This window comes from Macrotis lagotis, chromosome X (assembly GCF_037893015.1).
Source record: "Macrotis lagotis isolate mMagLag1 chromosome X, bilby.v1.9.chrom.fasta, whole genome shotgun sequence".
Classification (NCBI taxonomy): domain Eukaryota; kingdom Metazoa; phylum Chordata; class Mammalia; order Peramelemorphia; family Peramelidae; genus Macrotis; species Macrotis lagotis.
Window position 1 is genome coordinate 674,954,848 of NC_133666.1, and position 25,222 is coordinate 674,980,069.

The window sequence follows — 25,222 nt, forward strand, 5'->3', positions numbered from 1 at the left end:
ATGAACAATATTATATTCACCTATAATATTATATTCTGTAATTATAACATATAATAATGACATTAATATAGCAATTTGGTTTTTTGCAAAGTGCTCCACATTCTCTAATCTGAGCCTTACAACAACCCCAAGGGGTTCAATGCTCCAAATATTATTATGGAAACTGAGCTTAGAAAAGGTGACCTACTATTAGGTCACCCAGTTGGTGAGGGTGAATGAGGGATCTGAGCTGGAGTCTGTGTGCTCGCTCTCATTCTCTCTCTCTCTCTCTCTCTCTCTCTCTCTCTCTCTCTCTCTCTCTCTCTCTCCACTCAGCCATCCAAGATGGACTCAAACCCCTCATTTGACAAGAAGCTCCATCGTATTAAAGGTAAGATATACCAATGACCATTAAGCAAGGGGGAAGAGTGGGGATTTGCTCTAGAATGTACTCTCCATCATGTCCTTCACCTGTTCTCTTTGACATTCCCTACCTTTGCAACCCAGGGGCAATTTTCCATTCTGCCCTCTTGCAGGCCAATTAACATGTATTAAGCACCTACTAGATTCAGGTGGAGTGGGAAGCCAGGAGAGATGCTCTTGTCACGTCTGGACTTTTTGTTTGAAATGTTATCGGAGTGGGAGGGGCAAGGGAGAGGGAAGTGGGCAAATGCTCGCATTTGATGCTCTGCCCCTGGGCAGATACTTTTCGAGGGAAGGATCTCATTCCATTGACTCTTTCTGATTAAAAATTTTCTGAAGGGAATAACGGGTTGGGGGCCTCCCAAAGGGGAAGTGTCTGTCATGACATGTTTTTCAGGAACTCTTGGCTTGCCTGGAGCACGGGTTGAAAGCCAATGCTCTCCAAAGCCTCCTGCTGCCCCCTCCCTTCTCCCCGTACACCAGCTGAGGCTGGCCAGGGCCTTCCTCAACTACCTGCCAGCGCTTGTCAAATTGTAGCCCTAGTCCCAGGACTGAGAGCTGGAGTGGAGGGCTTAAGTGTCCCTGTGTTTGACAAGAGACCCAGAGAAGGGAAAGGACTTACTCAATGACAGAACAATCTCCCCCCCCCTCCCCCCCCCGCCCCAATAGCAAGAGCCCCAGAAAACAGTCTTCCAAGCTCTAGGTGATAAGGCCACTTGTTTCACAATCAAATTTCAATCAAGTAGAAGACAGAAGATTTATTCTTAGCATTTGTTTTTCAGGCATCCCACAGTTTATATGACCCTAATATAAAACCATATAGCTTTAGACACAGAATGAGTTGAGGGGAAACTTTATAAAAGAATTCAAGATGAGGTCATTTCCTTTTCCTCAAGTTCTTGCTAACAAGGTGGCTTAGTGGAGGAGTTTGGGGCTTGGAGTCAGGAAGACCCAAATTCAAATGTGACCTCAGACACTTACAAGTTGTGTGACTCTGGGTGAGTCACTTCTCCTATGAAGATTTCAGTTACCTCCATTTTAGAATCAAAACCTGAAACCCTCCTAAAACTGGAGTTGTTCACGGTTGGCCATTTGACAACCCAGAAACCTTTCTTCAGATACAAGAGCAGAACATGGCTTGTGAAATGTGTGGGGTCTGATGAGGGCGGGAGGGCAAGCCATCACCCTAGACCTGGAAACCACACCTCTCACCATGTGGTCTGGAACACCACCAATGTTTAAGTCAAACATACTGCCAACTTGAACTGAGTCTGGAGTCAATTAAAATTCTGCGCGCGCGCACACACACACACACACACACACACACACACACACACAGACACACACACACTTTTTCAGATGAAGACTTGAGAATAATCTCTTTCTTGGTTAATCTTTTGGGGGTGGGAGGAAGGAGGACCCATCCTAGTGACTGGTGATTCTGATGCCCTCCCTTTCATCCCAGCTTGGAGGCTCCATCACTGAACATTCTCCACCAGGTTTGAGTGGGGGGATTTACTCAAGGGGAAAATGAGAAAGTGGCTGGGGTTTCTTGGGAAGTGCTGGACAAGTCCTCTTGAGTGCCCACGTAAAACTCTCTTCAGAGCTAGATGAGGAAGAGTAATAGGGAGTCCCCGGACCTGCAGGCGAGCACAGGCAGCACCAAATGAATCCTTCCCAGGCTGCTGGGGATATATCACAAAGACGAAGCTTCCTGCTTCTAATACAATAAAAGTTATTAACAACAACAACAACTTCAGGCCATCCATTCTCCAAGTCCCTCATGAATATCTCCGGCCTCCGCCACTCGATTTCGAGGGCTGCATTCCCAGGTCGCTGGCAAAAGGGACAGTCTGGACAGAGGAAAGGACACTGCCTCTTGGGGCAGAGGGTCTGGGTTCAAGTTCTGCTACCTCTGGCTTACTCATTCCGTAACCTTGGGAAAGTCACTTAAAGCCATCTAGGTCTCATCTATAAAATTTCAGTTTACAGTTAAGGCTTCTTCATCTGTCAAATAAGGGTTTCAGATCAAACAGCCTCCGAGGTCTCTTCCAATTCCTGATCTAAGGAACTATGGAAAGAGAGTTCTATTTGGAATAAGAGGTCCTGGATTCAAAGCTGCCTCTGGTACTTCTTACCTCTGTGAATGTGGGCAATTCAATTCCCCTCCACAGGGAGGGCAGGAGAAAAAGAGAGGGGTGGGTTAGAGAGCCTTCACTGACATTTACATAGAGATTTAACTTCGGCTCAAACACAAAACTCTTCCTATCTACACACAAGTCTCTGCTAGTTGTGCACCCCTATTACAGAGGGACACATATGTACCTTGGGTTGGGTGTATCCAGGATAGGAAAAGATGGTCTTTGATGCAAAGAAAGATGCTCTACCCACATCCTTCTGATGGTAGGTGGAGAAGCTCAGTCAGAACCCAAGTATCCTGCCTCCATTCACGTCCAATGTCTCGTCACCATCCTGCCCCCAGAATTATAATCTCAGCTGCCAGTGACCAGTTTCCAAATGCAATTAGGATTGGGTAGAGGAAATAGGTCTGGAGTTCTTTTGTTCTGGGGTTTTTAGGTAGGAGGGTGAATAGTTGGGCAAAAGCCCTTTTCTAATGGGGTTGGGTACAATGGGAACAGCAGAAGATGTGCAGCCAGAAGCCCCTGAGTAGAATCCTGATGTTGACACTTAGTAGTTTTATAGTTTCTGGACCTCAGCTTCCTCAGCTGGAAGATGAGGGGCTTGGATGGGAGATGGACTCCAAGACCCCTTCCAAGGGTAAACCAGTAAGTCATTAGGCATTTATTTAGTGCTGGAGGTGTGAAGAGCACCATACAGGAACGAAGACCTCCCCTTTTGTGAGTCAAACCCATGGTTTACACCTCTGCTGCTCCCATGCTGTCTGCTGCCCTGCAGAAAATTGACCCTTTGAGGTGGTGAAGGCTCATGGGAGCCTTGTACCAGGCTGTAAACTTTCAGAGACAGAAAACTGAGGCACAGAATTCAGGAGGGTACCCCCTGTCATGTTAAGAATTAGGGGAAGGGGCAGCTAGGATGTGTAGTCAGGATGACCTGAGTTCAAATCTGCCCTCAGACATTTGACATTCAGCAGCTGAGTGACCTTGGACAAGTCACTTAGTCCTGACTGCCTCATCTCCCCAAAAAAGTTAGTGGCAGATCTGTTTCTTAAATCATGGGGGGAGTGGATGATATTTCTTAGGAAGTGATCTTGGAAAAGTCATTAGCCTTCTCTGGGGCTTTCTCATTTGTGAAATTTAGGGTGGGTTAATGGTCATTAAGATCCTCTTGCAGATCTGAAATCCACAGTTCTAAGGTCTTTCCTACCTCTGACCTTCCCAGCTCTAAGGTTCTCCCAGCTCTGACCTTCCCTGTTCCAAGGCCCATCCTAGCTCTGACCTTCCCAGTTCTAGGGTCTCTCCCAGCTCTGACCTTCCCAGTTCTAAGGCCCTTCCCAGCTCTGACCTTCCTGGCTCCATGTCAGGGCTGCACTTCAGGGCTTTATGCTTCCAGATGAAAGTTTCTTCCTTAGTGACTGTCAGGCATAACACTCCAAATGGTGTTCACCTTTGAAGCAGAGGGGACACCTTCTCATACGCTCAGTTGTCCATCAGCATACTGGCCCAGTGGCCCCACCTGGACTCTGGGCTGCAAGGTAGAGGTGAGCCAGTGCTGGGAACATCCCACCCTTCAGGTCAACTCGTCCATGGGCGTGCATCGAATGATAGACAGGTGACCTTTGTACACCTCCCAGTGTACAAAGGCTGCCAATTCCCCTTGGATTCCTATATTAAGACACCTTGAGAAGTCTGGGGAGGCTGCCCAGTCAATTGAAACCACCTGGAGGACATTTACCAGGTAGTCATTCCCTGCTGTGTACTACTAACCAACAGAGAAGATGTCTGTGAGGAAAACAGAGTTCTGCCCACACTGGGATTACCACCATCCTGATGGAGAAAAAGATCTTTTCAAGAGCTACAATTAGGGGAAAGAGGTAGCTCCTGCTTCTCCAGAAATGAAGGTACACAGGCCCCTCAGGTTGAAAACTGGGTCCCTCCAAAGATTACCCCCCCTTCCTAAAACCACTTAATAACTATTTTGTGAATGAGGGGGACTGCCTTTTACAGAAGAGGAAAATGAGACTGGGTGGATGAAAGGATTTGGCCTGAGGTCATAAGGGAGTAAGTGGCTGGGGACAGAGGTAGGTGGTCTTCCATACTATACTGCCTAGTTAACCAAATCTCACAAACCCAATGGAAAGTTCTCCAAGTACCAATATGAAGTATCCCAAAGCCCTGAGCTACTGAAGCTCATCACTGCCCCAAGACTTGGGGGGGGGGCAGATGACCCATGCCCACATTCACTATAGAGGCACCCTTTAAAGATGACCACTTTTATTCCACAAAACAAGCTTCTTCCTGATCAATCAGAAGCATGATTGCTCTGATACCAGGGGGTGGGGAGGATTCAATCAACCAATAAACTTTAAGGATCAGTAGGTACTGCCTTTCACTGAGTGTGAAGCACCCACTTTAAAAATAGCAACCCAGGTCCTCCACCTCCAAATCTGGTGGCTTTCCAGCCTCAAGTCCTGTCCTCCAGGAGCTTACACTCCATTGGGGTGGGGAATGGAACCCATTTAGAATGCGCTTGTAATTGATTTTAAAGAGAAGCATCAAGGGAGGAAGATAGCGAAGAGAGATTTGGACAGCATTCTAGGGGTGTGCAGGGAGGCAGGGACTTCTCAGAGAGGAAGGATCTGTGCCAGCCTGCATCCAGAGGCCCTGATGGCTAGTCAGGACTGTCCCCAAGGAGGCCACAACCAGGTCCCAATGACTGTCAGATCAAAGGTCCGAGGAGGGGAGGAAGAGAAGGGGATGGAGAAGCTGCTTATTGAAAGGCAAATGTCCCCAAACAATTAAGAAATGCAGCAAAGAGAATAGCTTTAGACTAGCAGGGTAAAGGATTAAGCATGATTTATTCTCAGCTAATCCCTCCTAAGAACCTGTTAAAAACATCAACCTAGCTCTACGGTGTGACAGACAGACAGACGGAGGGAACACCCTGCCTGGGAAGGCTTCAGGCAAAGGGACCCTAGAGATGGGGGTGCCACTGATGTTATGATGGGGGATGTCCATAACAGTTACTCTCTCCCCATCTGCAGTGACTTGATGTCCTCACAGCACCCTCCTTCACACAGAGGCTCTCTTTTGCCTCTTGTCCATCTCTAGCACACCATAGGCGCTAAATAAATGCTGACTGCTTGGCCACTCAAGGCTTCTAAGTCTATCAGCCTAAGCCTGTGAGGGGTCTGGCTGGAGTCAACTGAGGGGTCACCGGCCCCGGTTGTGCCATCCCCTAGCTCTGGGCCCTGTGGACCCCTCACTTCCCTGTGCCTCAGGGTCTGCTCTGACCTTCTAGGTCATCCCCATCTCCCTGGGCCTCGGTGACATATTCTTCCTTCCTCCCTTGGGAGTTTCAAGGCTGTTTCTGATACTGTAAGCACGGCTTCAAGCATTTCTGAGTCAGAAGCCCTGGATTTGGAGGTAGAGGAGCTGGGTCAAGACCTCTTGGTCTGATCTTGGGCTTTAAGACATTCAGCTTCCTCATCTGGTTGGACTAGATAGGCTGAGGTGCCTTCCAGCTCTAGAACTGAGATCAGTGATTCTGGGAGCATCTCTCTGAAATGAAAAGTGGGCTAGATAATCTCCAGTCCTGAATCCTCTCTTCCTGACACCCCCCACTCCATGGGGACATGAGCCCCTCTACAAGCATCCCCAGGAGAGGCCCTTCCAGTGACGAGGGGGCTACCACCTAAGGCTGCTCATTCTTTAGTCACCTCAGCTCAAGCTAATCCATCTCTGTGCTCTCACCCACCGCTCTTGCTCATGATTCTCCTCTAGGGAATCAACTCTCACCAGGCAAACCTCTCTCTCCCATCATTCCACTGCTTTGAGGAGCCTCAGCCTGGTATCTCTGCCTCCTTGCCACCCTTTGGTACCCACTGTGGGAATGGAGAAATGGTGCCTGTGACCTTGGGTAACTTGCTTAACCTTTCTGAGTCTGTGTCCTTGTCTAAAACAAGGGGGTTAAACCAGACTCCCATCCATCTCAAAAACCATAAACGTGAATCTCCACCAGGAGAATCAATCTAGGACCCACTCCCCTTTTGGCTTGGTCCCCCAGCCAAAGATGGAAGCTTCTAGAGGGCAGGGGATCATGCTCTGGAGCTCTGTGAACCACCCATCTCCCATGAACTGAGGCCAGTTACCTTGGGGGTGTATCCTATCTGCCTCCTCCCATGGACCTCTAGTTCTGATGCAAAACAACAGCAGGCAGAGCCATAAATCACCAAGCTGCCTTCCCTGGCGAGGGTTGGAGTTGGTCACATCAGCCCATCGTCCAGGCAGAGTGGGCTGGCCAGGTAGCCCCTGCGGTGGTGGAGGAGGGGGGCCTGGCTGAGGCTGCAGCTGCCTGGCTCCCTCACTCCCCAATCCAAGCTGTGTCCTCTGCTCTGGGGGGCCGGGGGACCCGCCCTTCACTGGGCCCACTTGCCTCTGCAAGATTCAACCATTCTAGTCACATCCTCTCCACACCTGCCCCTGCTGATGCTGGCTGCTCATCTCTTTCCCCTAGTCCCAGTTTGGGGTGAAAGCCTTCCTTATTAGTCAATCTGGATCCCCATTTACTGCGAATTACCTAGCTTGATTGTTATTCATGAGTGGATAAATCTGAAATCTCAGCCGGCTCCCGAATGCAGAAGGCTCGAGAGAAAACAGGAGGACTCGCATAGCCTTGACATGCTGTATCAATCTCCGTAGACAGGGATATCTTTTTGAAAGTGGCTGGCTCGCCACTATAATTCAATTCAGCATTGACTGTCAAAGAGATGGGAAAATGGAGGTGTGGGGGGAAGGTTCCAGAAAACTGGGGGTTCAGTCCTCACAATCTGCAGCAGATGGGGGATGAGAAGAGCCTGGGTGTGTGTGTGGGGGGGGGCTTAAGGCCCCCAGCACTCTCTGGATGCTAAGACCATGAGGAAGAAGCAGCGAGGTTGTCTGTGGGATGATGAGAGGATCTGACAGGGCGAGATAGCGGGAAGTGTCTGGGCTGCTGGGGGGCGTCCACTTCGACAATCGAGGGCAGGGAGGGCTTGGGAATGAGAAAGAAACTGGAGGATGGCAAAGCCTCATTATATAGAAAATGTGAAGACCAGGGGTGGGGAGAAACAGGAGCCCAAAGAAACCCAAAGGCAAATGGAAGCAGCTTTATCCAGAGAGCAAATCTCAGAACAATGGGGTGGTGAATAAACCTGGAGACATTAGAGCTGGCCTTCAGGGGGACAGCCCAGAGGATCACAGGTCACAGGGCTGTCAAGGGTACTTAGGAAATGAGAAGTCGGTTGGGGGAAAGGTAACTCACCTGCCCAATGAGCCAATCACGTCAACAGGTATGTACTACCTCTAAGGATGGGAATATAATCTCTGCCTCAATGAGCTTGGATTTGAAAGGGGTGAGTCTTACAACAGGCTAAAAATGATATACAACCAAGATGTGTACAAAGTAGATGGAAGACAATCACAGACTAGCAGCTATGAAGATGGGGTTTTGTAATGAGATCCTGATTTCCAAACTGGAGGAGTCTTTCAACTATATGCTCTCCTTGAATATATCCCCGAAAGATGAGATTTCTGTTAAGGGAAAAACTCGATTCATCCCATTCTTGGAGGAACTCGATGGTTGAATCGGGTTGAAATACAAATAAGCATTTACTAGGATGTTAACACTGAGAGACCCAGATGTTGGTCAGCTATGCAATGTAGGCATAATAATGATGATGATGATGGTAGTGATTATCACTATTATTATTGAGAATTTATATATTATAGTGGGAGGAGAATGGCCCTTAGAGAAAGAAAGAACCAAGTTCCGATCTTGCATTTGACTCTTAACAGCTATGGGACCATGGCCAGATCTTCAAATCTTTGAGCCTCAGTTTCTTCATGTGCAAAATGGGATACTAAAAGCTGTACCTTCTTTCTAGAGTTGGGTAAGGCTTGAAAGACATAATAATGTGTGTAAAATACTTGATGAACAGCATGGCATCCCATAAATGATAACAGCACTTCACTAATACGCTTCAGTCTGGTCAGGTGATGATGCCTTTCCATTGGAGGGGACAGGCTGAAGTAGTAAAATCTCTTGTGCAGGAAATCTTTTTAGCAATGCAGATTGGAGACTGTTGAAGTGTTAGATCTATCAACAATAATCCTCATTTCATTCAGCCTTTTGATGGAGTTCCACAGAGGACTAAGAAACTCCTGCCTAGCCCCAATCCCACACAAAGGGTATTAAAAAGTTACCTGCAAAGAGATCTGCAATAAAACTTCTTGGTATCCAGGTAACTTTTTAATACTTGTTAGGAAATGCCCTCTATCAATATAGATTGGGAACAATTCTCCAGCTCAGTCTTGGAGAGGCTGAGTAACCTGCCCAAGGTCACCGATTCAGCATGAAACCAAGGCAAGATTTAAACCAAAGTCCATTTGTCTGGCCCTCTAGCTACTATGCCATTCTGCAACTCAATAACAATAATGATAATAATAATGATTATTTTTGGTGCTCTTTTAAAAGTCTATAGCTCTGTGGAGACTGCACAGTTGGCCAACATACTCTGGTCCACCTGACTATGAATTGGAGCTGGGATGGACCAGGGAGCACAGAAGAGACAAAGAGCTGAACCCTCCAAGTAAGAGGAAATTAGATTGCCAGAGCTAGTTTCCACCTGGGTGCCTGGAGAAAGCCATCTGAGTCCCTTGGCAGGGCCCGACATTCCCTGAAGACTGGCTGAGAACAACAGCAATCAGGAAGATTAAATTCACCTTCCAAGTTAAAATTTGATTTTTAATAGCAGGGGAATTCTGGGGCTCCCCTGGCAAGAAATCTTTGAATATCTTGCTTCCGCCGAGTACAAATTCAGGACTACCTGGGAAGATGCAGGCTCTCTCTCTCCACACCTGCCTCTAGTCCTCATTAGCCTGTTAGGCAGCAGCTCTCCAATTTAAAAGGTAGGGGGAAGATTTGCTCCTGTGGGACCCCCCAATTCTAGGCCTAGAGTATCCAGGGTGGGCAAAAAATTCAAGAGGAATAATAATGAAGGGGATTGTGTTTCCAAAGTATCTTTTTCCCCCCCTACAGGTTCAAAGTTATCTGTCAAGGCTCTCTTGACTGGATGTGGCTGAACCAAGACTTTAAAGAGCTCACTCCTTTGTTGTGAGTCGTGGGCTCTGGGGTGCACCAGGGTGTGGACCAGGGAGATGCTCCAAAGGAGATCGAGAGGGCATGGGATTGATTCAATAAGGTTTCTGTATAAGTTGAGCCTATCCCTCTTTCTTGGACTCCTGAGATACATTTTGGGTCCTCCAACTGCACAAGGGCAGCAAAGAGATCTAGAGATTATCTAGTTTTACTGTCCCATTTTACTGGTGCAGACCCTGAGTGATTTGGCTCATGAGCAGTAGGTGTCACTGATAGTATTCTGAGAGAGCCAGCCCTCAGCTGTCACTTTTTAGAGGAGGAACCTGGGGACTAGGAAGGTGATGACATTGTCCACTGTTATACTGGTAAGTGGCAGAAGTTAGATTTAAATCCAGATCCTCTGAATTACAATTTAATGCTTTCCTCATCATGCCTTATAGACTCTCAGTGTTGTCTTTTCCTCAAGAAGAATGGAAGTAGCTTGAGGTGAGGGTCTTGTCTTTGTCTTCTCCTTGGCTAGCTGTACATAATAGGTGCTTAATAAATATTTGTGGGGAAGAATTAAGTGACTGGCCTCAAGATGGCAAAAAAAAGAATACACAGAAGAACTAAGATTAGAAAATAGATCTGAGCTTCACAGTTTGAAAGTCTTTTTCACTAAACTATATTGCCTTTATTGATCCTTTTTTATCAGAGTGAGGAGGCTATCATATCTATCTATCCATCAATCTATCTATCATATCTATGGAACGGACCTGTGTGAAATGTTTGCTTAAGCATCTATTTTTAGGGATTCCCAAGACTGGAGAAATAGGATGCTGTAGGATGGGGCCTCGAGTCCTAAGTTGGTGAGGAGAGGCAAGCTATTAGATCTATACCCCAGCTACCTTGTATTTACTTTTTATATGGTTAGATATACACATGTTGACTCTGTCATCGACTGTAAGCACCCTGAGGACAAGAATTATTTCATTTTTTTGGTATCCCTAAGGTCATATGAGAGATTCATGAGATGGAGGGAAGACTTGGGATCAAGTTTTGGATGAATCTGATGCATCCTGGCTGAGAGAGAAAGTAATGGGGAATTAGCCATGAACCATTTACTCTCTGGGCAACTCCTTAAGACTAAGTTCAGAGAAGATGCTGATATTGGTAGAATTTCCTCAACAGGTAGCTCCCTAACCCAGTCAAAGGACAAGCCCCAGGCGTTCTTATTTCTCATGCTCTGGAAGGAGCCCAGAATATCACAGGCATTTAATAAATGTTTGTTGATTGACTGACCACTCTTTCTGTAAGGGATGGTGGGGGAGTTTGTAGTAGAGTACAGGTTGTCCATTGCAAAATGGACAGGATGGCCCTGATATAAGTATTGAAAGTTGCATAAGGGACTGTGTTTCTTGACAGCAAAGGGACAGTCATACTGCTGAATCAAAGAAAATCATGGATTCTCTTAGATTAGGGTTCAGCCTGCAGCTTTCAATGATTTGGAATTCTCCCTGTGCCTTTGCAGTAGCTGGGTTAACTTGAGAATATGGATTCTTAAATCATTTGTGTTAGGGACCCTTTGGGCAGTTTGGGAAGGTCTAAGGACCCCTTCTCTAAATAAGGTTTTAATGTGAATAAAGTGAAATACAAAGGATTACAAGACAATTATACTGAAGGAAAGATTCCTCTCCCCCATCTTAGTACATGGGGGTGTGGGGGGGATCTGTGGAATTCAGGTTAAAAGCCCCCCTCCTCTAGACAATGAGGTCAGACTTGGAGAGTAGAATTGGGTGGAAATGTAATGGGAACTTTGATATTTGGTCGGCCATTTAGTGGACAGTGACTGACCCCTACTGCCCCATCCCCATTTCATCTTACTCAAATTATCTTGTATTTGGTTAACTGTAAATATTCAAGTAGAATGCAAGGCTTTCTGAAGGCAGGAATGTTTTCTTTTTGAACTGTTTCATCAGCTCTTGCACATAGTATATGTGGGTAATAAATTTTTGAATGACACACTCAAGAGAGTAAGAACTGAGGGCATAAATGTTTGTTGGGTGAACAAAGGACCACTGGTTTGGCAGTGAGATGGTGTAGTGGGTAGAGGGCTGAGTCTAGAATCAGGAAAACCTGAGCTCAAATCTGGTCTTAGACACTTCCTAGCTGTGTGACCCTGGGTGAATCACAACCTTTTTTTGCCTCAATTTTCTCATAAGGAAATGGCAAAACTGTTTAATTTTGCCAGGAAAACCCCAAAGGGGTTTTTAATAAGGTAAGTAAGGAATACAGATAAATAGTGACTTGCCCAAGATCATCCATGTATTAGGTGGTAGAATTTGTTCTGATTCTAAACAGAGCATGCTTCCCAGTGTACAATGGTGTTCCCTTAATGTCCGGGCACAAAGAAAAGGAAGGGGGGGAAGGGAAGTGAGGGAAAGGAAAGAAGGGAGGAAGAATTGCATTAAGAGTCTATGTGTAGGGGCGGCTAGGTGGTGTAGTGGATAAAGCACTGGCCCTGGAGTCAGGAGTACCTGGGTTCAAAGCTGGTCTCAGACACTTAATAATTACCTAGCTGTGTGGCCTTGGGCAAGCCACTTAACCCCGTTTGCCTTGCAAAAAAAAAAACACTAAAAAAAATCTATGTGTGTGGGTGGCTAGGTGGCACAGTGAATAGAGCACCAGCCCTGGAATCAGGAGGACCTGAGTTCAAATCTGAACTCAAGCACTTAACAATTACCCAGCTGTGTGACCTTGGGCAAGACATTTAACGCCATTGCTTTGCAAAAATCTAAAAACAAAAAAATTGTCTATGTGTGCTAAGGGCTTTACTATTATTACTATCTCATTTGATCCTCAAAAACAACCCTAGGAGGTGGGTGTCATTATTTTCCTCATTTTGCCACAGAAGAAATGAAAGAAAATACCCAGGGTCACACAGTCATTGTCTCCCTGACTCTGGGCCTGGGGCTCTATTCACCGTGACCCCTTCCTGGTGCAGTGCAGGAGAGGGGGCTGCTGTATTCTCCAGTTGTCATTGGGCCAGTGTAGTTATGGATAGTATGATTGGACATGGGGCTAGAAGGAACTGGATTCAATACCCACCTCAAACACATACTGACTCTGTGAGCCTGGGCCAATTGTTTAACCTCTCAGCCTCAATTTCTTCATCTATAAAATAGATGGGTGGTGGTGGTGGTGGGGGGTTAGACTGACTGGCTGGTTTCTAAGGACTTTTCTAGTTTTAAATTTAATTTTTATGCAGTAGCTCCTGGGCACAGTTGCCTTTATCCTCAGTTTACATGTAGGATTCAGCCCTATCTATCCAGTGTTTGGGAATAGCCAAAGTTGGCCCCGAAGAGTTTTGTGTGTGAACAGAAATAATAATAACAATAATAATGATGTCAGAATATTATAACTACAATAATTATGTTATAATGTTATTATATGATAAAAATTTATAAATATATTAGGTGAAGGGATAATAAGAGACAAAATAATCCCTGTTCTCAAGAAGTTTCCATTCTACTGGGGGTGGGGCACAAAACAGACAGAGAGGTAGTCACAAGGTCCCATGAAGAAGCATGGCTGGGGATACTAAGAAAGGCATATTGTAGGAAAAGGGACCCAAAGGGAACCTTCCAAAAAAGCTCTGGATTTTAAGGGCAGCTCACAAGGAAATGCATATAAATGCATATATAATGCCTTAGGTTCCCAGATCATTGACTCAGTTCATCTGTTTTTATCTTCAAAGTGTTTCACTTACTGATGCTCTAATGGCAACACAGGTCAGAGACCCTCGGGTACCTGTATGTATGGATAATGGACAGAACACCACAACCCTATACACTAACCCGGCATCCAGAGTAGATATAAAGACTATTCATCTAGTATTAGTCAATATGTTGTCACCAAACATTCTCAAGAGGAAAGGAATTGGAGAACAGTGGCTCAATCGGTAAATTAAGCCCCCGCCTCCTTTAAGACTGCAAACTTCACTGGTCAAAGACCAGCCAATGGTTGTTTCCCCTGGAAAAATCACCCTCTTAAAATACAGGGTCAAATTTCTGAATCTTAAGCTACTGTCTGTCTCTGAGAATTCAGGATGTTTGTTAGCCTTCTGCCTAGAGGGCAGTCTTGAGGGGATTTACTTAGGACACTAGAAGTGTGAGAATCTCAGAAGATAAAAAGGCTGAAAGACCATGGGATAAGAAAGTTGGCCATCCTTCCACTTTCTTTTAGGGCTAAGCTCCTTGAGGGTGGGATTTCTCCTTTCCTCCCTCCCCCTGTCTCTGTACTTGTCTCAGGCTCCACCCATGACAAGGACTAGGGTACAGATTGAGTGCAAGGGATTCAAAAGTTTTTTTCAACAAGTATTTTTTTCAACATGAATCTTGTTGGTCACCAGGTTGTATTTTGCTGACTTTTTTTTTCTTTCTTTGGATCTGGGTGGCATAGGGCAGATACATATTACCTACTTAACCCACAACCTATTTCTTTAGCTGACTGTCACTGTGACTCAGGTTAGGGTGGAATGGAAGAATGGAAGCTCCTGGAGGGCAGGCATATTTTGTATTTTTTTTCCTTCGGATCTCTAGGGCTTAGTCTTTTTACTATGTAAGCCCACATGTGCACATGTGTGGTGGGGGAAACTGAACAAAGAAGACTGGTGATTTTCTTCAGTATGAGAGACTCTGGGTAAGGAAGTGTCCCTCTGGCAAAGATCAATACCTACTCTGCAATTTAACACCTGAGAACTAAGGCCAGTGGAGAGATTAAGTGACACATCCAGATAAGTAAGGGTCAGAGAAATGTCTCGAACCCAAGTCCTCCTGACTCCTGGACAGGTCCTTTATCTAAGTCACACATTCCATCCTTGTCCACACAGGTACTTAATAAAGAAATTCTGGGTTTTTTCCCCAAGGCAATGGGGTTGTGACTTGCCCAAGGTCCCCCAGCTAGGTCATTGTGAAGTGTCTGAGGCCACATTTGAACTCAGGTCCTCTTGACTACAGGGCAAGTGCTCTATCTACTGTGTCACCTAGCTGACCCCATGAAGGCCATCTGAATGACGGAATGAAGAAATGAAGGGTATTGTATTTGGAGTCAGACTTTTGAGTACAAATCTATGTTCCCTGGCTGGGTTTTGTGACCACTTCACCATATTCCTCATTTGTAAAATGGGAATAATAGTAACTATATGTCTGGCCAAGGGGTTATTGGGAGGAAAAATGTTGGTAAACCTTGAGGGTTACAGAAATGTGAGTTACTAATATCATTATTGCAAGAATAGGTCTATTTGGTATCCTTGGGGCAGTCCTTGAGACTCTTGTACCTCTCTACCCATTCTTCCTTCTCCTTAAAGGCTCAACTCAAGCCCAACTGTCCATGGAGCCTGATCAGGCTACTGGGATCTACCCCATCCCCTTCCCCATTCTGAATGCATAATGCTTCCTGTCTGTATCATTCATTTGGAAAACAACATGGTGGCTTAGGCATTTGCCACTGCTACTGTTGTTTGGTTCATTAGTTTCTTTTCACGTATTCTCTCCCTAACTTGTTTCTAGACTTGATGGGGAATTTTTGGGGAACCCTCTCTCATCTGGCATGAAAATGGGAAATGTTTTGTGCATGGATTGGTCATGGAGTTCCCTTTCTGATCTTTAAATTCAATGATTTGGCAGATCTAGTACATAGGAGCTCGATAAACTGATGGAAGGGACCCAGAGATCATTTATTGAGTCCAACTTCATTGTACAGTGCTTAGAACAATGATTGGCAAGTGGGTGTTTAATAAAGGCTGAAGACATGCTGACTTTTGTAGAGGAAGAAACTGAGGCTTCGCAGATATTAGGGAGAGGGGAAAGAGCATTGAGTTTGCAGTTAGAGGGTTTGAGTTGAAATCCTACCAGTTACCTGACCACTCATTCTGGCTTCAGTTTCCTCCTCTGAAAGGAAGGGGTTTAAGGGGATGATCTCCAAGGTGCTGTCAACATCCAAATCCATAAACCCATGAGCTCTTTAAGGAATTGGGAGACAACCAAGCTGGCCTCCGTCTCCCTTCTTTTTGTTGTGCTTCTTAGTTTCTGGCCTTTGGAACCACACATTGCATCATGTCTAACCTTCTTTAACAGCTACTAGGAAGGGTCTGAGTGCCCCAAGACTCTTCCCCACCCCAGCTCATTCTCCAATCAGCTGTCAAAATGATCTTTCTACAGAGTAGATCCTACCACATCACCTCCCTTCAGAACCAACAGAAAATCCTGATTACAACGGAAGTCCTTTCAAAACCTGACTGACCCTGTACTCCCTTCAATTTTTCTTATACTTTACCCCTACCATGTATTCTGGCATCCTGGCCCCCCAAACCCTCTAATTCTGAAGTCTTCTTTGTGATTAATTTCCAATTTGTTCTTTATACAGCTTGGGTTTTTTTGTTTTTTGCCTCAAGTAGACTGTGAGCTCTTCAAGGACAGCGACTTGGGTGGTTTTCTTTGCATCTTCAGTGCTTAAGACTTTAAGATAATTGACTTCAATGCCTTGACCCTTTGAAGATATCTCCTCCCCTTCCTCTATCTCTTCCACCTTTATTTGATGTTTCCTCCAATTAGAATGGAGGGAGGCAGCTGGGTGGCTTTGTGGATAGAGTGCTGGGCCTGGACTCTGGATTCATCTTCCTAAGTTCAGATTTGGCTTTAGAATCTTAGTAGCTGTGTGATCCTGGGCATGTCACTGAACCTCTGCCTGCCTCCTTTCCTCAACTGTATAAAGAGGTGAAGAAGGAAATGGTAAATCACTGCAAAGAAAACTCCCTTGGACAGTATGGTCTATGGGGTCACAAAGCAGCAGACAGCTATAATGGAATTTAAGTACCTTGAGGGCACAGACTATTATTATTATTATTATTATTATTATTATTATTATTTTTACTTCTCTTTTGTACCCCAGTTCTGAGCACAGGGCCGTGCACACAGCAAGTGATAATGGAATGTTTGTGGCCTTGTCTAGACAGAAGAACCAAGGTCTCCTCCTGGTTTTGTCATTGACTTGCTTTGGAACCTACTGACCTGGTCTACTGGGGGTGGGGCAAAGAAGGTGAGAGAGAGATGTGACACAGGAGCCCAGGTCCCAGAAGAGGGATGTACCCTGATTCTATTAGCAATGAGAGAAGATAGAATAGAAATCTTAACTTCTCTGGTAATAATGACTCTCCATTCTCCCACATGATCTAAGAGATTCCTTTGACAAGAATTTTAATAAATGTCTACTACGTGTCTGGTGCCATTTTAGAGGCTAGAGATACAGATATGGAAGTAAGGCAGTTCCTATCTTAGGGGTACTTACATTTTATTGGGAAAGAATTTAAAAAGGAAACCAAGTCCCCACTTTTAAAGGCTAGAATAAGCTAATGTTTCTCCCTACTCTCAGGGAGCCTAGAGGCAACTGCTGTTTCTAACTACACATGTCCAAAAAAAATTGCTAGTTTTTGGCTGAAGCCCAAGGATGGGACATTCCAGCCCCCAAAGATCATTTGCACAAAAGCTGCAATTAAGTCAAAGTGGGGTTTATTAAGGAAGCCAGAATGAAATCTCTGCAAATGCTATAATTAGATTGCATCGTCCCTCCTATTTAGCCACTAAACCACAAGGACCTGCGGCCTAGTAGATGGTATTGCTTCCCACAGAGTCTCTGATGGGGAGGGCCTCCAGCCTCAGGACACTCATCTAGATAAAGTAAATGGCCAAGACCGGCTGGTCACTCTGCTGGGGGAGGAAGGGATGGTCTTCCATACGCCGCTCCCTCCTTCCAGTCAGGCTGACTTGAGATAGAGGAGTGAGAAATTTCTTCCCAAGGAGGGCTGTGTCCCAAAGCAGAATGGAAGGGGGCAGGTTGCTCTAGATGGACCTCCATAAGCAAAGTCTGGGTGACCACTTGTAAAAAAAAGATACTCCCTGTAAGGAGAGTACTTCAAAGGCCACTGGGTTCAACCCCTAGATTTTATAGTCAGGGAGAAATGACTTCACTGGGGTCACTCAGGATATGGAGCTCCATCCTTCTTAGGATAATTGTGTTCATCCCAGAACCCCCATTTGCAGAAAATGCTCCAGTCAGTAATGCCCAGTCCTTCATGCCTTGGCCAGCTCCACTTAGTGGCAGCCTTCACATCTTGGAAGATCCATCTGCCCAGGGTCTCTCTCCTCCAATTGTTAAGTTCTTACAGAAATCTGCCTTTGGAAGAAGTCAATCCTGCTGGCCACACGCTGGACACTTAAGTCAATGCTTACTGACTGAATGTCTGGCTTGTGGGGGAAAGCTCCCCTAAGCAGGGATGGGTAGCTGAGTGGACTGGGAGTCCCAAGGCACTTGCTGTGTTCCCTTGGACAAGCTGCTTCCCCTCTCTGGACTTCATATGGAAAATGAAGGGAATGTTTTCCAGATGACTTCTGCATTTTTATTTGGATATTATTTGATTCCATGTCCTTACCACCTTCGAAGCAAGTCAGAAGTAAAAGTCAGAGGCTCAGGGATTTCGATTAGGAAGGGACCTCACAGAACATCTCTTTAGACCAAAGTCCTCATTACAGAGATGGGTGCTTTAATGACTTTCATAGAGGGCCAAGATTAGAACTTGGGTCATGTGACTCCAATCCAATGCTTTAATGACTCTCAGAGAGGCCAAGATTAGAATTTGGGTCATCTGACTCCAATCCAATGCCCCTTCCAGAAGTAGGTTCTTCCCTATGTCTTATATCTATATTAAATTTTCTGAAGCAATGATGCTCATGGATTTAATATTGACCACAGCATCTTCAGGTGATCTGGGCTACCGTGGCATCAGCCACGCTCTTCAATCTTGTCTCCTGGGCCACTGGCAAAGGGCTGTCCTTGCCATCTCTAGCAATTAGCTGTAACACATGTACCCACTTGGGATTAATTGCATTTGATATTTAAAAACAAAACAAAAAACACATTAGATTTCTTTGGAGTTAAATTATCTGAAAAATTGTCCTGTAGCAAGCTGCTGAACAAGAAAAGGATCATTAAGGGGGAAAAAAAAGAGTGAGAACCCTTCATTAGGGGCTGGGATGGGGACAAAAGACAAGGCTTCCTGGATGGGAAAACATGAGCCCATTTTTTTTTTCCTTTAAAGATGAACGCCAAAGGGTTAAAGTCATTTTCATTAAAATTTAAATTTCAGCAGGCGATCTCACTCAGGCTCTCCAGCCCTCCTCTTTTCCCCTCCCTTCCCCTTCCCCGGTGCCTCTGAACGTTAGGCTGGCAACCATTTCATATTTCAATCTCGGCAGAACAAATTGAATTAGATGTTGAAACCAAACTCGGCTCTGTTCTCCAAAGCCTACATGCTCGGCTAGCGCTAATCCTTTTCGTTGCTGCTGCCGAGCACCGAGAGGCTCAGCAAGAAATCTGCCCCACCACAAAAGACAAAAAAAAGGGGGGAGGTGGGGGGGGGGGAAAGGAAGCATGTGGGTAAAAAAAAAAATAAAACCTCGTTGAAACTGTCTTCTGTTTGACACTTGGGCCTTCGAGGGCTGTATCGGAGCCTCACAGAGCTTATGGTCAGGAAAACCAAGCAAGGATGGTGGGGGAATTCATCTTTTGCCTCTAGAATTCTGCTCTGCCTGCCCTCTTTTCTCAAATGACTTCTAGAGAGAGTGCTGAGGGTCTTCCCCCAGTCCTTCCTCTCTCATCTCCCCTCTTTAAACAATGAGAGGAGAATTTTGGTCCTCTTATTGGCATTTCAGAGCTCAAGGCAGACTCTCAAGCTTTATCTTTTGTGCATCACATCTTCCCCATTCTGTTGCCTGTCTTCCACCCTCCCCCTTTCCTGTTTCTCCTTGGTATTCCCAACCCCAGTATGTAAATCAGACGAGGGAATGCCAATTGGAAAGTTTCCGATGGGGAGATACATCACTGCCACATCACTGCTGGGCCTGTCCTCTCAATTTCACACGTGGAAATCATCACTTTGCTACTGACCTTCTTTTTCAGACTAGGGGAGTTTGGGGACTTGTCAGGGAGCTCAGGGCAAAGAGTTCAAATTCTGGCTTTGGTCAAAAGGAGAAAGGGTCATTTTGTGGTCTCCACTGGGTGGCTGTTTCTTGTGAAATCCCCAGGGTCCAGGTGGTCAAAAGCAGAAGAAATGAAAAAACTCGAGAGAGCTAGCTTACATGGTTAAGGTCAAAGAATCACATACTATCCAAGGTCAAAGGGATCTCGTTAGCTATCTAGTCAATTTGGTATGGAAAAAAGAATCCCACCATGGCCATGCCCAATGAGGGGTCCTCCGGCCTTCCCCTTGGAAGGAGAACTCTAAAGAAGGGTTGCCTCTAGAAGAAACTTTCATGAGAATTTCATCTCCATCTTTTACATCATTTCTCGACAGCTTCCAAATTCCCATCCCCTCCCCAAAATGACTCTGATGGGATGAGGTACTTCCAGTCTACACTACCCTCCTTGCCACTACCACTCACTGCTCCACTTTGGAGCAAAGCAGAACAAGTCGAGACCCTCTTCTAGATCAGAGTCCCCCAAATATTTCACAGCGACCATAGCCTATCCTGAGCATCTCTTCTCTGAGTTAAATATCCCTAGGTCCTTCAACTGACCCTCATGTGTCAAACAGCATAGTTACCAAGCTGCTCATCCTTTTTCTAGTTTTATCAACTTCTTCCCAAAAATAAAATCTCCCAAACCAAAGGCCACACTCCAGCTGTGTTCTGACCAGGGCAGAGATCAGCAAGACTTTGTGGCTTCATACTGAGGTCCCCCTTTCCCATGCACAAAGACCTTTTCCAAACAAACTGTTTGGAAAAGCAATAGCCTATGTCTGGATCAATCTCCAAGCAATGTCAGCCAATATTGGGTCATTTTTGAGGAAGCATTTTTTTTCTTTTCTTTTTTTTTGGTTAACCAACAAAAATTCAATAAATATATACAAATACATATACATACCATACACATATATAAAATATAAATAAATAAAACCTGTTATGTATAATAAGAGACAGATTTTTGGACTGGTTAAAGGAAAATCTTTTTTTTAAAGCTGGCCCAGGTAGGTTGGGTTGTTTCCAGAGTTGCTGAGTTCCCCCATAAGAAACATCTTCAGGTAGAGTCGAGTCAAGTCAATTGGTATTTATTAAGCACCTACTGTATATGTGGGACTCTGCTAAGATAGGGATATAAAGATAGATGAAAAACAGTCAAATAGATGCACAGCATCTGCTGGAGATGACTTCTGAGGGAAGCACTAAGATTAGGGAGAACTAGGAAAGGCTTCCTGTAAAAGAAGGGGGATTTCAGTGGAGGCATCTAGGGAAATCAGAGGGGAGAGAGGAGAATGGAGTACAGTCCAGGCCTGGGGGATGATGGGTGAGGGAAAATGCTCAGAATCTGGCTTGCAAGAGGGTATGAGAAGAGTGGAGAGGCTGGAAAGGGCTAGGTTGGGGAAGAGGAGGAATAACTACTTGTCGGGGATGAGGTGGGGGGATTCCTGCTCATCTGCAAGCTGGACTAAGTCAGGAGGGTCAAGGTTCTGTGCAGCCTGAACTAGACTGAAATGGAATCAGGAGATATTTAACAAAATAAATACAAATATAATAAAACATAGAAAATGTTGATGTATGATTTTCTAAGTCACTATGCTGCCCAAGGGAATCTTTGTGTATGACGAAATCTGTGACCCTATTCTTGCATTTTATTTAGAATAACTATTTAATTTTAACAACAAGGAAATTTGAGCCTAGAGATGTTCAACAGAAGTTGAACATGGTCACAGAAGTGGTCAACAGCAAAGCCAGGACCTGACCCCAAGTACCATAACTCCAAATTCAGGTTTGTGTCCATGCCACAATGATGCTTGAGACTTTAGTTTGTTAATGTTCTATGCAGGAGAATCTTCTTTTACCATTTAGGCTGTAGTTGAGAGAATTCTAATAGAAGGGCGGACTTGGGGCCAAAAGGTATGTGGCTGTCTCCCATGTTTGTTGGTGCTCCCTTGTCTTCTGTTGATTTATGATACCCTTCCAACTTAGAGAATGTTCGTGATGATTGTGTTTTATAAACTTGGAGAGGTCACAAAAATATGAGCGATTAATATCATGTTGGTCATAATCAACGTTATGGGTAATGTTGAACAAATGGTTAATGCTGGGCATCAGCTAGATAATTATTTGCCTGAAGGTTTGTTCCATGAAAATGAACATATATGAGCAATTCAATCCTGAAAAATACAATCATCATCAATCTAGATTTACTGAGCACCTGTCAGGTGCAGGGGACCCAATAAAGGATGTTCTCATGCCTGAAGTGGGCATCTTCTGCTACTCGAGTTTAGACTGAGTGTTCCGATCAACCCTTGGGGGTTGCTACCACTACCTGTTGGCTACCTAGGTATATGAATTCTACAAAGTTTCCAGGAGGGCGAGGGGTTACAAATGGCTGGTAAACATCACTCCCATTCAAGCTCCTTGTGCAATATATAGATGGAAGGAGTTCAGAGTCAAATCTGTCAACAGATCTTTGCCTTAGAAATCTACCCAGTCATCCAGGTGTGACAATTCTATGCTTGATAACAACACCAATAATCTGTCAGCCATTTGGCCTTGCAAGTGCTGAGATGTTGGGAGATGATGGGCAAGCTGCTCTCACATTGACGCTGCTCACAAACAGAATCACCCATTAAAGGATTCTGAATGTTAAGCAGGTACAAGGATTCAGCCAGAGGGAGGAGATCATCCCAGATGATCCAAGAGCAATGTGGGAAACTGAGGGATCATAGAGGTGGCACCATGCAAGGTGATGTCTTCTAGTAGTTATGCTTTCAAACACACACACACACACACACACAAACACACACACAATTATCCAGGTTCTGTTTGACATTTTCCCTTTAAAATGGGCACACTGACTTCCTCACACTAAAGTCAACATAAGAAACCATCCTTACTCTCACCTGCTATGAAGAGATTCTATTTCTATGGGTAGAAAGGGAGAAGTTTTTCCACACCTGGAACTTGTCTACTAAAGGGACAGTTTGATGCATTGGATCTGTGTTTAAATACAAGCTCTGCCATTTATTAAGTCATCGCTGACCATAAGAGAACAATGATACCTCTGCATGATTGTTGAATTCTGGTATCAGGACCTATGATTGAAGCTTAGCTCTGCCACTTACTTCATGGGTGACCCCAGGCAAGTCATTCTCCTCTCTGATAGGTCTCTCCTCTTCTCTGAAATGGGGCAGGCTCATCTAACCTCCTCTGATGATTGCTCAGGCCAAAATAATGCATAGGCAGGAAAGAAAGGAAATGCATATTTTTCTGAAGTCAGCCAAGGACTGGAAGAGTGGAATTAGAATATGGGTCTCTGGACTTCCTATTTCTGAACCCACACAATCTGGTAATGACTGCAGACTGGTGGGTGAATAGTACAGAAGTTAAGAGACAGAGCTGATAGTCACAGAATTCAGATGTGCAGTGTTGATGACTGGTATTCAGAAGGTGTCCAAGAAGAAGACTGTTCACTTATCATGTTCTTTTGTTTGGAATAATTCTGAGTTTATGCTCTGGGCTATGCAGTCAGGTGGGAAAATGCAAATAAAAAATCATGGTCCAGTGGCCTCTGAATGCTGCAGGAGAGGTGTAGTACCAGATCTATGGCAAAGGAGATGGTAAAAAACCAACTCAGAAAATTTTAGAACCAAAGGGGATCTTGGAACATACACAAATATAAGGGACCTAACTGGAGCCTCGGAAGCCATCTCATCCAATACAAACATCTTTATAAATGAGGAAATTGAAATTGGGGTATTTGGGTAGTAGGCCACAGGGAGACTCTGTACGCTGGGGTTGTTATTTGTCTTTCCTTCTTTAAGAGGACCACAACATAAAGCAGGTGATGTCATGACATGAGAATAAGGGCAATACATCAATCCCTCCCCCAAATCGGGGTTAAGTGACCTTTCCAAGGTCATATAGCTAGTAAGTGCCAAGTGTCTGAGGTCACATTTGAATTTAAGTCCTCCAGGGCTAGTATTCTATATATCAGGGCTGTCCAAAGTGTAGCCAGCCTGTGGATTTACTAAATGCTTTAGTAAATGAAGCTGAGTTATTGTAGAGCTCTCACTAAAATGGCAAATCAAAATATATTGTCTATTGTTTCAATAAAAACTTTTAAAAGTAAGGTTGGACAGCCCTGCTATACATTATGGAGTTACCTAGCTGCCCTTCCAAGTCCTTTTTTTAGGTGACCTTTATCTCTCCTCTCATAACCCCGTCTTCTGAAATTTCCTGTTCTTTTCAAGGGCACAGTCTTCCTTTTACTCACAGGGTTTCCAAGATCCTTACTCCTAACCTACAAATCAGAATAGCTACTGCAAAATAGCTTCTATCACTTCTCCCTCCACAGCACTTCTCCCATCCATCTCCTTCTTTCCATTCAGAGCCACTACCCCAGTGCAGACCCTCATCATCTTTCACCTGGTGGTCTCCTTATACCAAATCTTTCCCTACCATCCTCCACATAGCTGCCAGAATGATATCATGTTATTCTCCTATTCAATAAACTCCAATGGCTCCCTATTACCTCTACAATCAAATACTATCTCATTAACATTTCTATTTTTGGTAGGTTTGATAATATACATAATTAGTATACACCCAATAATTAAACAAAATTTATAAATAAGTATGTCTCTATGTTGGGGGATGTATGCTCACTTTTTTTTTTTTTTTTTTTTACTGATATTGGGGATCGTTCTTTTAGAGAACAGAATTCCAGAGTTGGGAGGCACCTCAGATCATCTAGCTCACTCCCTTTATTGTGAGGAAACTGAAGCTATCAGAAACTATTAGATGCCCAGCTAGGGGCAGTGTTGAGTTCGGTGTGCTGACTACTAGCATTTTCAGTTTCTTTAAGCTCCAGTCCTCACCTGTTGGACTCCTGGCAGCGGGCCACTCAATGCTTATCAACGATCAGTCAATTCATAGATGGTGTTTACATTGAATGGCCTTTTCTCAGTCTGGTTGTTTGTTTGTTTGTTTAGGTGAGTCTTTTTCTCAACAGGGGCCAAAAGCACATCTGGATGATCCAGGTTGAGCTCAGTTAAGGAGATAGGAATAGATCTGTGTTTGTGTCATCTACTTTCTGAAAGATGCACGGTGTAGGCTGCAGCAAATGACTGATAACGACCTGCCTGTGAGAAAGGGGGCTACCAATCTTCCTGAGGATGAGGACCCCTTTGCAATGACATGGCCCTTCTCCTACTGTAAGTCACTGCATACTATAAGTACGAGTGGATCAAGAAAACACCAAGGACCAAAAGACAATGTTTAGTGTGCCCTATACAGATCTGCATGTCCCCTGCAATGTCTGGCACAGAGGGTCTGCCAATAATGTCTAAGGGTCCAGTGTGGCCATCATGGGTTAATCCCAGAGCCAAGAATGATTTTCTTCATTTTAAAGTATTAACAGTATGCTGATCCCTGGTCCAGAATATGGGAGTTGCTGTCATCAAAGGTATCCTCAAGGTCATAAATAA

At 44.8% G+C, this 25,222-nt stretch overlaps 1 protein-coding gene across 2 annotated transcripts in view; it reads right to left on the reverse strand.

Moving 5' to 3' along the window:
• Positions 1-25,222, reverse strand: part of RBM19 (RNA binding motif protein 19) — a 177,489-nt gene that overhangs the window by 2,490 nt on the left and 149,777 nt on the right. Inside the window, exon 25 of one of the 2 annotated variants that reach the window (XM_074205847.1) lies at positions 1,099-25,222. The exons of the other annotated variant lie outside the window; for it this stretch is intronic. The gene's annotated coding sequence lies outside the window, so the exon portion shown is untranslated. Of the gene's footprint in view, positions 1-1,098 lie in introns of those variants that run through there. 2 annotated transcript variants of the gene reach the window in all.